Genomic DNA, 12,489 nt, shown 5'->3' on the forward strand with positions numbered 1-12,489 from the left:
TGTCAGAGGCAAGTAGGAAACATTACAGCAGTTCAGTGGAGAAGTGACAGTGGAATGGATCTCTGTGATCACACCTGCGTCTGAGTGAAGTAGGTGAAATTCTGCCAGGTAGTAATGACGAAAAGATATTTTTGGCCACCATTCACAAGTGAAGTGTCAAAGAGTAGAAATATGAATTTGAACATGCACTGAGAGGCACAGGAACTCATTTAAAGTGCTGCAAACTTAGGTAAAGTGTGCCCATTGACAGCTCTTGCTGTCTTGGATTCAGCCTGGAATGAACACTTCTGACTGCTAGAAAATATATAGGAAATGGACCTTGAGGAGGTCTTTCATGTTTGTGTACGGAATATACTTACATGGTATTTAATTAGATTTAGGAGAAGATTATATGATACTCGTTGTACTTGATATTTCAAAAGATTCTCTAGTGATATGCAATTAGATGATGATGATGATCATTATTTTAATGAACGTTTTCTTTTGAATTAACAAAGTGCTGTCTTATAAGCATCATGTGGGTTTGGTCACTTAGTAGGGATGGTAAAGTCCTTTGATACATCTTTTAGCTGGCAATTTGCAAGTTTTTTCATTTACAATGTATATTCATCATAAAGGGATCAAAATAAACTGTAACTGAAATAATTTTGTTTCCAGAGGGATTCTTTCCTCATTTATTTTTATGCATTTACTATTTCATATGCCCTTAACTAAACCGTTTCATTGTAATAGTTTGTGTGCCTTTTTAGTGGTGCATTTGTTCTTGTTGCTGTTTGGGCTTTGTCATTTCACTTAACACTTTTTCCTGAGATGTCAAAACATTAAATAAATATAGAAGAGATTTGCTGTACATCAATTTTGATTATCCTGAGAATACTACACAGTTTAAGTCTATAAACACATGCATGGATATTTTAAGCACAGAAGCAGTTCAGCTGAACTTGATGAGTCTGTTTTCAAAGTTAGGGGAATGATTCCGTCTAGAGCATGGCTTACTAAGGTAGGAGTGTATGCATATTTTCTTTTAATCAATCTGTGAGGAAAAAAGTCAGAAGAAAGCAAGGTTTTCTTGTGGCATGAAATTGACAGCTTGCTGCGTTGTCCATTTTACAGCAGATGCCCCTTCTATCCATGCATTTTAGCTGATGGAGCAGCAGGACAGCAACAAAATCTTGCTGCTTAAAATTTGATTGCTCATCTTTAGCAATCAACTCTTTTGGTTAGTAAATCACAGTAGCTAATAAGAAGTTTTAATATATGATACTATATTTTAATAGCTCTCTGGTATAACTATTAAATTATAATATCGCTCATTAAACTTACTTACTAATTGCTGCAATTTTTTTTTTTTTTTTTGAAAAGGTGATTCACCACCTTTGTCCCTAGAGAAGCTTTATTAATTTCAATAGAGAATTGTTAAGTGAAGTTGCTTCCATTTTACAAATGGGTTGGAGATCTTTTTAGTAGGGGTTCTTTTTATTTCTGGAAGCAATGGCATTAAAGAATAGTTGGGTTGTTCATGGAAGGAGTAGAAGAAACAAAATAGTAATGCTGAAAATCAAAGTGAAGATGATAGAGGTCAGGGAATTAAAATGTCTATATGTGAGTTGGGGTAAGGGAGGGGAAGGCGGGAACACCATGATGAAGAGGGAAGAGAAATAAAATAAAATAAACCAAGCCACTTTGTTTTGTCCTTGTATTTATCCCAAGAGTCCTAAGTAATGTCTGAAAAAACGTTTCGCACTTGCTGGAATTTGGGGCACTTTTGTTTTTAAGTCTGATTTTTCTCCCAATTAAAAAACAGACAAACAAACAAAACAACAACAACAGTTTATCAAGGATTTTTTTTTCTTCTACAGTATTTCCACTCCTGAACTGCATGTTCATTCAGGGGAAGATCTGTTTCTTGAAATACAAGTATCTCTTGCTGGAAAAGTGAAAATGATGCACCACTTGTTTAGGGGAGATGACAAGCGTTTTAATTAAGGAGGCACTAGTAAAAATCAGTATGTTTTTAGCGCTATAAAAGTGCTAAAGATGTTATAGCCTCCAAGCAACATCAACCAGATGAGAAGATCTTCATGTCTTGGTAAGGCAGAGTTCCTCTGGTTTTGCTTCGAGGAACAGAGTGATCCTGATAGCCAGCAGGAACACAATAAAAAGAGACACTTCTGAAGTAAGCTTCATGCATGATAATGCATTATGACTGTATGGAGAAGACTAACAACATCTAGTTTCATATACGCAGTGATAGTGGTCTTTTTGCATGGATAGAAACTACAACACTTCTAATTGTTGTTTCAGTTGGCTTTGTTTCTGGGGCCTATCTGCTCTTTCCACCCTCTAGGTCCTCAAAGTGACACATCCATGCAAGGTAATTTCAGCATAGTGGCATTTGTTGACTTGCCAGTTTCAGATCCTCTCCATGAAAGAACCATGGTGGCTTCATCTTTTAATCTCATTTTGCATCCCATCCTCTACCTGCTGAGACACCTGTCCCTCCTATTTTACAAGGTCAGGCTAGTGGTAACACAGTTGCATAATTTCCCTTCAAATTAAAGGGAGCGTGATAAAAACATAATTTTGAATCATCATGTAAGGGGAAAAAGCAGAGCAAATTTGATCATCAGACTTAATATTTTGTGGGGGACATTTTCCAGAATTAGATGTTTAAAAAAATTGCCTTGAGATAATAAGGCATATTGCTAACTAGCAGTAATTATACTTCTGGCATAAATCCAGCATGAATGTAGCAAGGTACAGGAACTTTCTCTAAGAAACCTGCATTCAGCCATAATGCTTTCATAATCTCTGAGGAAGTAAATTGATAGGTACATAACCTGGTCTGTTTGGTAAGTTCCTTGAATCAGTTTGTTGTTTCCTCATAGTATGTACTGCCTGAGGACTGTCTTAAAAGTATGCAAGATATTACCTACCTGTCACTAACAACCTAGTATTAAAGTGGACTGTATGCAGCAGAAATGTAGGGTGGGCCATGTGTTAGGATCTCCATGTGTATCCTAACATGTAGAACACTGAAAAGTCTTCCAGCGCTGTTTAGAAAAGCAGTGCTTTATCAGTGTTGCCACAAAGCCTGGAATCAGTACAGCAGCTATTTGCCCTTTTCCTCAGCCTTTACACTAAACATCCTGTGTACACAGGGGAAAGAACATTATCAACTCTAAAATGTGTGACATATCTCTGGGACAAGCAGAGAAGCTCCAAAGATTAAATGTTTAGTGGCCTCTTGGTGGCATTACAGGGGGACGATGAAGACAGAGGAAAGGAAAGAAATCCTTCCACGAAGAGGCAGAAGGACAGAGAAGGTGTCCTTGCAGAGACAGCAAATAACAGAGTCAACAAGGAACAGTAACTAAAAGACAGCAGCGTACAGAATCAGATTTTGGAGTTGTGCAGAGAAGTACTAGTGGTGAGTACATGAGTGCAATGCAGCACCAGGATAATCAAGTCCTGTAGTCTTCACAAAGCAATTTTTATAACAAGTCAATCACTGCTAAGGTTTTCAGCAGATGTGCGCCACTTTCAACATTTGATGCCCTGAGCTGGTAATGATCGTAAATTCAAAGACTTAAACTTCTGCAATTAATAATGATGGCTCCTGACAGTACAGTTCATCACCCGAAGGAAAAGACAGCAATCAAAAATCTCACACTCACAGATACTTGTGATCAAACAGCACAAACATGAGCAACATTTTAAAATGTGGTACTGTATATATGTGGAATAAAGTTTGAACTATTCTGTGATGTGGTTAGTTACTGCAGGAAAAATCTGCACTTATTTACTTGTGTGGTAAGTGGCTCTATTACTCATGCTGTTTCTTCAGTGAGTGTTTCTTCAGTGAGTTATTTTTGACTAAAGTGTCACAGTTTCACAAAATGACCCATCAACTTATAATAAAATGCCCTTTTAGTAAGTTACTGCTGAAAGCATACGGAGAGAAAGTAATGAAAACCCAACAGGCTTCATATTAAAAGTTTTCATTTCCATTCTTTCAGTCTGTTGCAAAGTTTATAGACAGCATCCATAATGCTGTGGCCCTGATGATTTGCTTAGGAAGGTGCCTTTGCTGTACTTAACATTTTAATGCAGTATCTTGGATTTCTGTATCCTACTTCATTAATAAGCTTGAAAAATACCGCTATTGTAAATTAGTTATGGGTCAGCAGCTGCTAATTTTACAAAGCTGAACCATTTCCTTCTCAGCTTTGCAGACATGCTCATACATCATTCTGTAGCTGCCCAGGATAGATGTAAATATCAGCTAGAATCCTGACCATTTATTTTCTTGTATCCAGAAGCCTAGTCAATGGTTCCACTAAAAATTGGGAGGATAATTTAAGTATTCTAAAATTGAGGGGTTGTATGTATGTAGTGTGTGCATTGCATGTATTACTCATCTCCATTGTTTACCTCTCAGCCTTCTGCATACCTTCTCCATGTACAGATGCTGAGGGGGAAATGAAATGCAAACTTTATTGTTTTTCAACCGTCAGCTTTGGTTTCCTCAACCTGCAAACAACAGCTTCCTGAAAGAGGCTGTGCCAAGGAAAGTTCATCTAGTCCTCTTCTTGTGCTCTTTTGCCTGGAGGAGCTAAGAAACCTTGTGGCTTTTGCCACACTGGTTACAAATGGAATAGGTTAGTGAATTCTGGAGGAGATGAACATAGTATTTCCCATAAGCCAGTTGGGTTAGGTTGGGAAATGCCACTGTGATCCACAAAGAGAAAGAAAAGCTTTCCATGAACAGTTAGGAAAGAATCTGGGGAATTATCTAGTTTGGCCACTATGGGTTCAGTGTGATGTGTGAATCCAGCTACTTAGAAATGTTTCTTCTACCCCAGCTAGAGCATGAGAAGGAAGGATAAGGGGAGAGCAAGCCTAGCTGACCTTGCTAGGTCAGGACCTTGCCTTCTGAATCTGAGATTCCTGAGGCTTACCTGCATGTTGCCTTACTAAAGATAGCTCATGCTCTTGCATGTCCTTGTAATGTAGGTAAGGATTTTTATTTTTTTATTTTTTTTGCTGCTATTTTCTGGGAAGATCTGCTTTTGTGGGAAGCTAAAGGAATTAATAAGATCACGTTTCTTTTTTATTTATGGGCTTGGTATGACTTGGAGCTCATTTCAGCAAACACGTAGGCATATTGCTGGATCTAGACACTCTCACTGAGATACATCAGACTTCGAAGTACCTCAAGTGTATTTGCCAAGATCCTATTAGAGATTTTAGCCCATTTTTAAACACATAACCTTTTGGTGTGAATGAATTTCACATGCAACTGCACGTTAGCAAATTTCTCAGCCAAGGGCTGACTATTTTCATGATGTCTCAGAAGCGTGGGTTTACTAAAGGCCTTGAGTAGAACAACCTGATGCTTGCGTAGTTTGGCTGGCAGGAGGCACAGACAGTGTTGCTTCCACAAACATTTCTTCCTTCTTATAATGATGATATCTTCAGTCCTCATTGGTAGGCTTTCTGTCCCTTTTTTAGATAATGGTTATTCTGTACAGGAACAGTCCTGTCCTTAAAATGGAGAATAAGGAGTCTTGAGAGTACCAAAACTGAATTGTTGGGTCCCAGAAAAAAGTAACATTGTAGCTTTGACTAAATTCAGAAAAGGAAAGCAAAGAGTTAAAGTTGAAAACTGGGTCTTATAATTAGCTATTCAGATCATTTTGTTGTTGTCTATTACATTAGTGTCCAAAAATACATGTGATTGTATATATTATGCATGCTATAGTCCTTAGGCACAATAAGGTTAGTTGAGGACAGTGTCAGATGTACTATTTGTCAGTACCTTTGATTTGCCTAGTTGCATGCTGCTGTGAATTTGTGTTGAACTATTAATACTTGAATGTAGATTTTTCTCTGACTCAATTACTTCTTTAAAAAATAGAAACCTTGGCATGCTTTATTTTCCTGTCATTTTCAATAGCTAAAATGTCTGCTGTTAAATGCAGTTTGTCTCCTCTGGTTTTGATTCTTCTTTAAAGAAAACAGTTAGCATGTTGAAATGAATGGTCTAAATTCAACTATTTGCTACTTTTTTGAAAATGCTGGTAATGTGTGTTATTAATTACATTGCTATTGTATGTTAAATATATATATATTTTTTTTCTGTTCAGTAGCTCTACCTTCTGTTGTGTAGCTGTTTCATAAAGGTCATCTCTTTACCAGACAATAATCTTAAATGTCATGTTTTCCAATATGTTTAACCACTTCATATCTTGATATATACTTGGTGGAGCAGAGCACTTTGCTAAATGAGTTTCGGAGATTGGCAAAGTAATTTAATTCAAAATAAATTGAACTTCAATATTCTTCTTCTTGTGCCTGCACCTTGCTACTTTGATATCATCAGCCAATTTTGAGAAGACACATAGTTGATCTCTATTTGTTTTCTGTTTATAAATGTGGCTGGTGTACTTTATACCAAAACTGTGCTTAACACGATGACAACGATTTAACAAAAAGAAACACTTCATGCCTGAAAGCCATTTGCCTTCCGGCATTCTCTTGGGATTAAGCAAGTGAAAAAACTACCTGCATGTTTTTGTGGGTCTGTAAATACTGAGGATTCACCTATCTGACCAGTGGCACTTATTTGTGGTGGTTGTGTGTTTTTGGAGCAGTATTTTGAATATTTCATTGTAGTTCATTTCAGCATGCACGTGTTATGTGTAGGCATGCAGCACATACCATGACAGAATGTCAGAATGTGGCTTGTAACCTCTACAACATTAAAGGCTTTTAGTGCAAGATTTAGTCTAGCATTTCTAATATTCGTGTTTTGTGCTGGATTTTCTCAAGGGAAAACAGAAAACTGCAAGCATTTTGTTCCTATTCTCACTTTTTTTAACTTCCATTATTGTTCCACACTATTTGCATTTCCCTTGGATGTTTGCCATTTTGCAGCCTTCTTCTCCCTTCTCAGAACATATAGAATAGGGGCTTAGAAGGAACAAAGAGAGATGGGAAACCTTCCTTGTATGTTGTAGAGGGAGAATTTGGTTCATGAAGCAGAGAGTTAAACTGTCTTACACAACCAATTAAGTGTATGCTGTCTTTTACTTTGCATGCATGCCCTTGCAGTTCAGTGTAATTTATGTTGGTAGTGTATGCAGTTCTTGCTTAGTGACCTGGGCTGAAACTGTGACATGTTCAGTGCAGCCTGACAGTGAGAGAACATCCACCTATATCCACATGCGTGTAAGACAGGATTGTTAAAATGGAGATGGTAAGGTGAAGTTAAAGATCATATTGTCTGATCATCATTTGTAGGCAGGTAAAAAAATCAGGTCTGGTTATTCTTGCAAGGTCCTTGACCAGTCATTAAACTACTTGCCTTAAAAAAGACCTGCCAAGCTAGCAGCTAACATAATCTGGCTAAGAATGCTTTAAAAGTAATTGTGTATGAAATTGTGATATAAATTTTTTTTGCCTCCCTACGATTTCTGTTGGTTCATAAGTGGTGAATCACTGCTAGTCTATCCTTTAGCTGGAACTGAGCTTGTCTGAAATGATACTAAAAGTAGAGATGATTTTGCACTTTCTGAAATTTGAAAAGGTGTTGCCATCTTTGAAAGATATATGCTGAAATGTAAAGCCAGAGTATATTTTAAATATATTAGGTTTTGTTTTTCTGACTGAATATATGTGTATAGCCACAAAAATGTATGTATATAAGTGAACATGTGTATACAAGTATATGCATTTTATAAGCAGTATAGCTAATATGAATCTTCCTTGCTCTGGTCTGAATTTCCCAGATGTATTTCTTCTCACATCACCAAGAAGGCTGTTTAGTTGACTTTGAGATTAGGATCAACAAAAACAGCCTCATCTTTTGACACCATTATCATCTTGTTGTTTCTAGGTGTCTCAGACATAGTAATCCTAATTTATTTATGCACATGCATGAAATCTCATAGACTATTGATAGTATTTATTGGTCTTAGTACCCAGGAACCCAAATCATGAATGAGGGTCCTCTCTGTAACAGTATGTAGACACAAAACAAAGATGTATGTAAGCTGGTTTGGAAAGCAACCAAAGGAATATGAGGTAAGAGGTAACAGATGGCTATAGACAGATGGGGGAGTACAAGGGAATGATGAGACAGTATTGACCAGCATGATAAACAATAGTTTTCAACATGTTGGGAAAAAAAAAAAACGTATTTTGGAGGCATCTCAGCAAAACATTTTTCATGGATTCTGCTTGAAATGTTAAGCTAGTAGACAGTGGAAGCTGGCAATACTGGAAGAGCTGACATCACCGTAAAGAGTGAGAAAATACATTGGGTGTGTGATGGGCATAAAGAGCCTTAAAAGTGAGAACAAATTATGCTGGATGTGCCAAAGGCAGGGATGCAAAGAGGAGATACATGGTTAAAGTGAATGATAAAGGAAAACAACCTTTGCAACACGGTATGATATAGGCAAGATTGTGCGTGTCAAGTACAGAGAGGATGCCTGTGCTGATGGATCTGATGAGAGTTTTGGTCAGGAACATGAGCTGTGTGAATGGATAGGAAAGGCTCTATCATAGAGAGGTTATGTAGAACTGACACATAGCTGGGATTTGAGAGACTGTCAGAGTTGGAAATGTTATCCTTATTGTAGTTTGCGTGACAGGCAAGGCAGTGATATTGTCCAGAGTGATTAGAGGAGGATATGGAGAACTGAGATAGGAGAAGTTATTTGCTTTATTTTACTGGTCTGTATTTATTCTGGTCTTGAGCAAGACATCTTATGTAGGGGAGGGAGAAGGAATAGAAGGGGGATGTTAGCATTACAGGAAGAGGGTTTAATGGAAACAGTAGAAGGGAGGCCCAGAGCAGAGATAGTAGATTTATGTGTCATCCCCTAGGAATTTTGGTTTGCTGATGCTGTACTGTGATAAGGCATGAATGGAGAATAGAAGGAGATTAAGGACAGAGATGCTTTGAGTTCCCCAGAAGAAGCTGGTGGGGAATGAGGAGGCCACTTGAAATTTGGCATCTGCTTGATTAAGAGAGACTTTCAGCAAAAATGTACATTAAACCTTTGTGTATATTTTATCATGTATCTAGAGTGGAATGTAGGACTGGGGCAATGTTCCTGAAAAAAAGTGATTTGGAGTAGCATGTGTGTTAGGGAACAACAATGACTGTCAGAAGGCTACAAATTTGTTGGGGCATTGTATTTTAGATGAGAATATACTCTAACGTTCTGAAGACACCATGAGAACAACAACAACAAAGTTATCTCCAGACCACATTGCAAATAACAATACATGTAGATGAGAACTTTTGCATATGTCATACTGATGGTTAAGTAAATATACATTTTTTTTTGTAGAGGTGACAAACATTTCTTTCTTCTCTAGAATGATGATTTCTGTAAGGCAAACTTCAAAGAATAGTGAAGAAAACACAGCCTCTGTGGGGATTACAGTGGTACTGAGAAAGACAAGGAATTCCCTTTTTTCAGTCATTTCTAGGATCTAGATCATCAGTTTATATAAACTGGCACAAAGCTGTTGAAATGAAGAGGAAAGAAGAACTGACAATGCACACTATAGAGTGTGTTTGGAGCAGATTTTATTTTAAAAACCAAACCAATTACTGTTTCAGTTGCTGAGAGATTTTCTCGTACTGTGTGAGACTAAAATCCAACAGATTTTTTTTCTTTGTTGAAGGTCCCAAGTGGCATCTGAAAACAAATACACAAATAATAACTTGGGTCATAAGACCAGCCATTTGCTGTAGTCCTAAACTCTTATGGATAGACTAAGGAAGTAAATTCTATTTGTTACTATAATTTGTAAAATGGCAGCTCAGCATGTTAAGAAATCCTGAGCGATGTCTCTAATGACACTTTAAAAAGAATTTTTGTCAATAAAGAAGAATAAAGGCATAAAATACATGGGAAAAAGAAGCATCAGAATTTATGCTAGATCTTAGTAATTTGTGGAAGATAAGTTAACTTTATGAGTTAGTGAGCAGAAAAGAAACACATCTTTGGTCCAGAATAATGGGTTCTGTATTCTTTATGCAGCTATTCATGTATTTGTTTTGATAAGTTCTGTTTTAATAATGTACTGGTGAATGTATTATCATTTTTTAATTAAAGAAATTAAACAAAGCTGAATAACTGGAGTCTTTCAGGTATTACTGTCTTATAACATTCAGAAGGGTTATGCACAGAGATTTATTTTATTGTATGTACTTGCTTCATGTCTCATTTTTAGTGCCTAATATATTATTACCAGGGATTTGGAATTAGCAGTGACTGCTGTGAGGGTTAAGGGCCAGACCCTGGGCAGTACTGCAGAACAGTACGAAAGGACCTTTTGAATATGGTCTGAAAGGGGAGCTGAAAACTTGCGTGCTGCAGGGGAGCATCAGTGGGATAAAGCTGGCATTTTTGGCTTGCTGCCAGACCTTTCCTTCTCTGTGAGTAACCTCGGAGTTGGATAAGTAAGGCTCACCATGTGGCTTGGCTTCCTGTTTTCACTTCTCTCTGCTCAACTGACTGAACTCACCTGCAGTACAGCCAAAAGGATTTAACCCTACTCTCAGAGGTTGGGTGACAAATAAAAATAACAAAACAAAGAACCAACATACAAAAAGAGTTGAGAAAAGATTAAAATCCATGGATTTTGCTGGCAAAATCAACAGACTGTGAGTTTCCCCATAGCTTCGTAGTAATGTTAGCTATAGGGGACCTCTGGAGGTTTCTAGTCCAATTTCCTGTTCAAAGCAGGACTGTTACCAGCACTGCTTCGGGTCTGTCAACTTTCATTGACGGATACTGTCCTGGGTAGCCTGTTGCAGTCCTCCACTACCTTCCTAGTGAGGAATTTTTTTCAAATGTACTCTACAGACCTCAAAACCTGCTATTTGTGGTCTTTGACTCTTATTTTCCCTGCCTTTTCCTACATAACAAAGATGATTTATTCCTAAGTTTTCCATACATTTTCATTAACACATCAACCAGATATCTTGGGCACCTCTCCATCTCATGCCACCCAGGTGACTTCACCTGGGTACTTCCTTACCACCTGCCTCCTGAGCTTCTTAGGTCCCAAGTCCTGACTACAGCTTCCCAGTCTTATTCTCGATCCTGAACTTTCTCACCTTGGCTGAAGCCCAAGCTGCCATCTAAGACCACATTTGTTACCAAATCTTTCCTGTTTCTGAGCAGCAGGTCATACAAAGCATTATCCCTCACCAGACCTATTAGCATTTGCATCAGGAAGTAGTTATCAACACAGTATCGAAACTGCCTGGAAAACTTGCATGGTGCAAAGTTTTTATTTCCTGTTCGTCATCCAGAGGTTCTTGACAGACACATCTCTAGTTTCATATGCTGGAGCACTGTGCAGTCAAGGAGCTTTTTTAACAGAAAACACAGCACCCTATTCTTTCCCTCTCTGCCCTTCCTTCTCAAACAGCCTGCATTTGTGGCAATACTCTGGTCACATATGCTGTTCCAGAGCTGTGATTCTGGTGATACTGGAGCCTTGCTTCCACACAGGCTTCCAGTTCTTGCTTGTTGGTCAGGCTCTGTGCATTGGGGTACAGATGCTTGAGAAAGCTCTGAATGCCCTCTGCTTTTTGACCTATTCCAATATGTATTTCCTCTTTATCTGGATTGCTTCTTTGCTTACTTCTGTATTTAGCTTACCATCTGCTCATGAACATGCTCTAAAGCTTTCTTCTCTTGGTAGCAAGCCTATTTGCAAAGATGTTTTTCCTCTTCCTCTTTATCATGTGAAGCTTGTCTTTTCCTCCTTATTCTCAGGCATTTTATCATTTATCAGGACATTTTTCTGAGATCATCCAACATTCCAAGATCTCTTGTGGAAGAATGGGACTGGGGAAGCAAGAAGAAACTACACAGGCTAGTTTCCTGAGATTGAAATGCAACTTCTCATTTGCACAGCCAAACCTTATTGTTACTATAAGGCAACGAAATTTACCTGAACAAAGTGACCTCCTGCTGTGTCCTTAGTGCATGAGTTTCAGAAAACTGGCTAAAAAGGGCCTTTTGCAGCTTGCAGGGGCTTGTGTGAGCTGTTCAGAAGTTAATGAACTGAATTAATTCTAAGAAAACTGAAAATAAAGTCTCAACTATAGATAGATAGATAGATAGAGATATGTATATAGCTGTTGGAGAGAGCATTCCTGGGGAGGAAAAAGAGTTAATGAGGCATTTCAATGTCTTTATATGGAGCTGTATAAATTTCAGCCACTTAACTTTAGCAAGAATATCCTGGAGTGTTTGAAGTATGGTGAATAATTTAAAATAAATAAAGATAATGAAAAAGACCCTGCTTAACAGTTTGAAATGTAAATTCTGAAGACCCTTTAAAGTTTTTGCTCCCACAGAAATAAGCAAAGAGCTAGGTTTTGCATTTTATAAACAGTTGGGTGGAGGACAAGTTCAATTATCTCAACAATCTGTTTGATCTAGCATG

At 37.8% G+C, this 12,489-nt stretch overlaps 1 protein-coding gene across 5 annotated transcripts in view; it reads left to right on the plus strand.

The window, feature by feature from the left end:
• The window catches only part of ENOX1 (ecto-NOX disulfide-thiol exchanger 1), a 363,120-nt gene that overhangs the window by 27,495 nt on the left and 323,136 nt on the right, over positions 1-12,489 (plus strand). The window contains exon 2 of one of the 5 annotated variants that reach the window (XM_082757952.1): positions 3,263-3,430. The exons of the other annotated variants lie outside the window; for them this stretch is intronic. The gene's annotated coding sequence lies outside the window, so the exon portion shown is untranslated. The remainder of the gene's footprint in view (positions 1-3,262; positions 3,431-12,489) is intronic. 5 annotated transcript variants of the gene reach the window in all.

Source organism: Aythya marila (assembly GCF_965140915.1).
Source record: "Aythya marila genome assembly, chromosome: 1".
NCBI classification, from domain to species: domain Eukaryota; kingdom Metazoa; phylum Chordata; class Aves; order Anseriformes; family Anatidae; genus Aythya; species Aythya marila.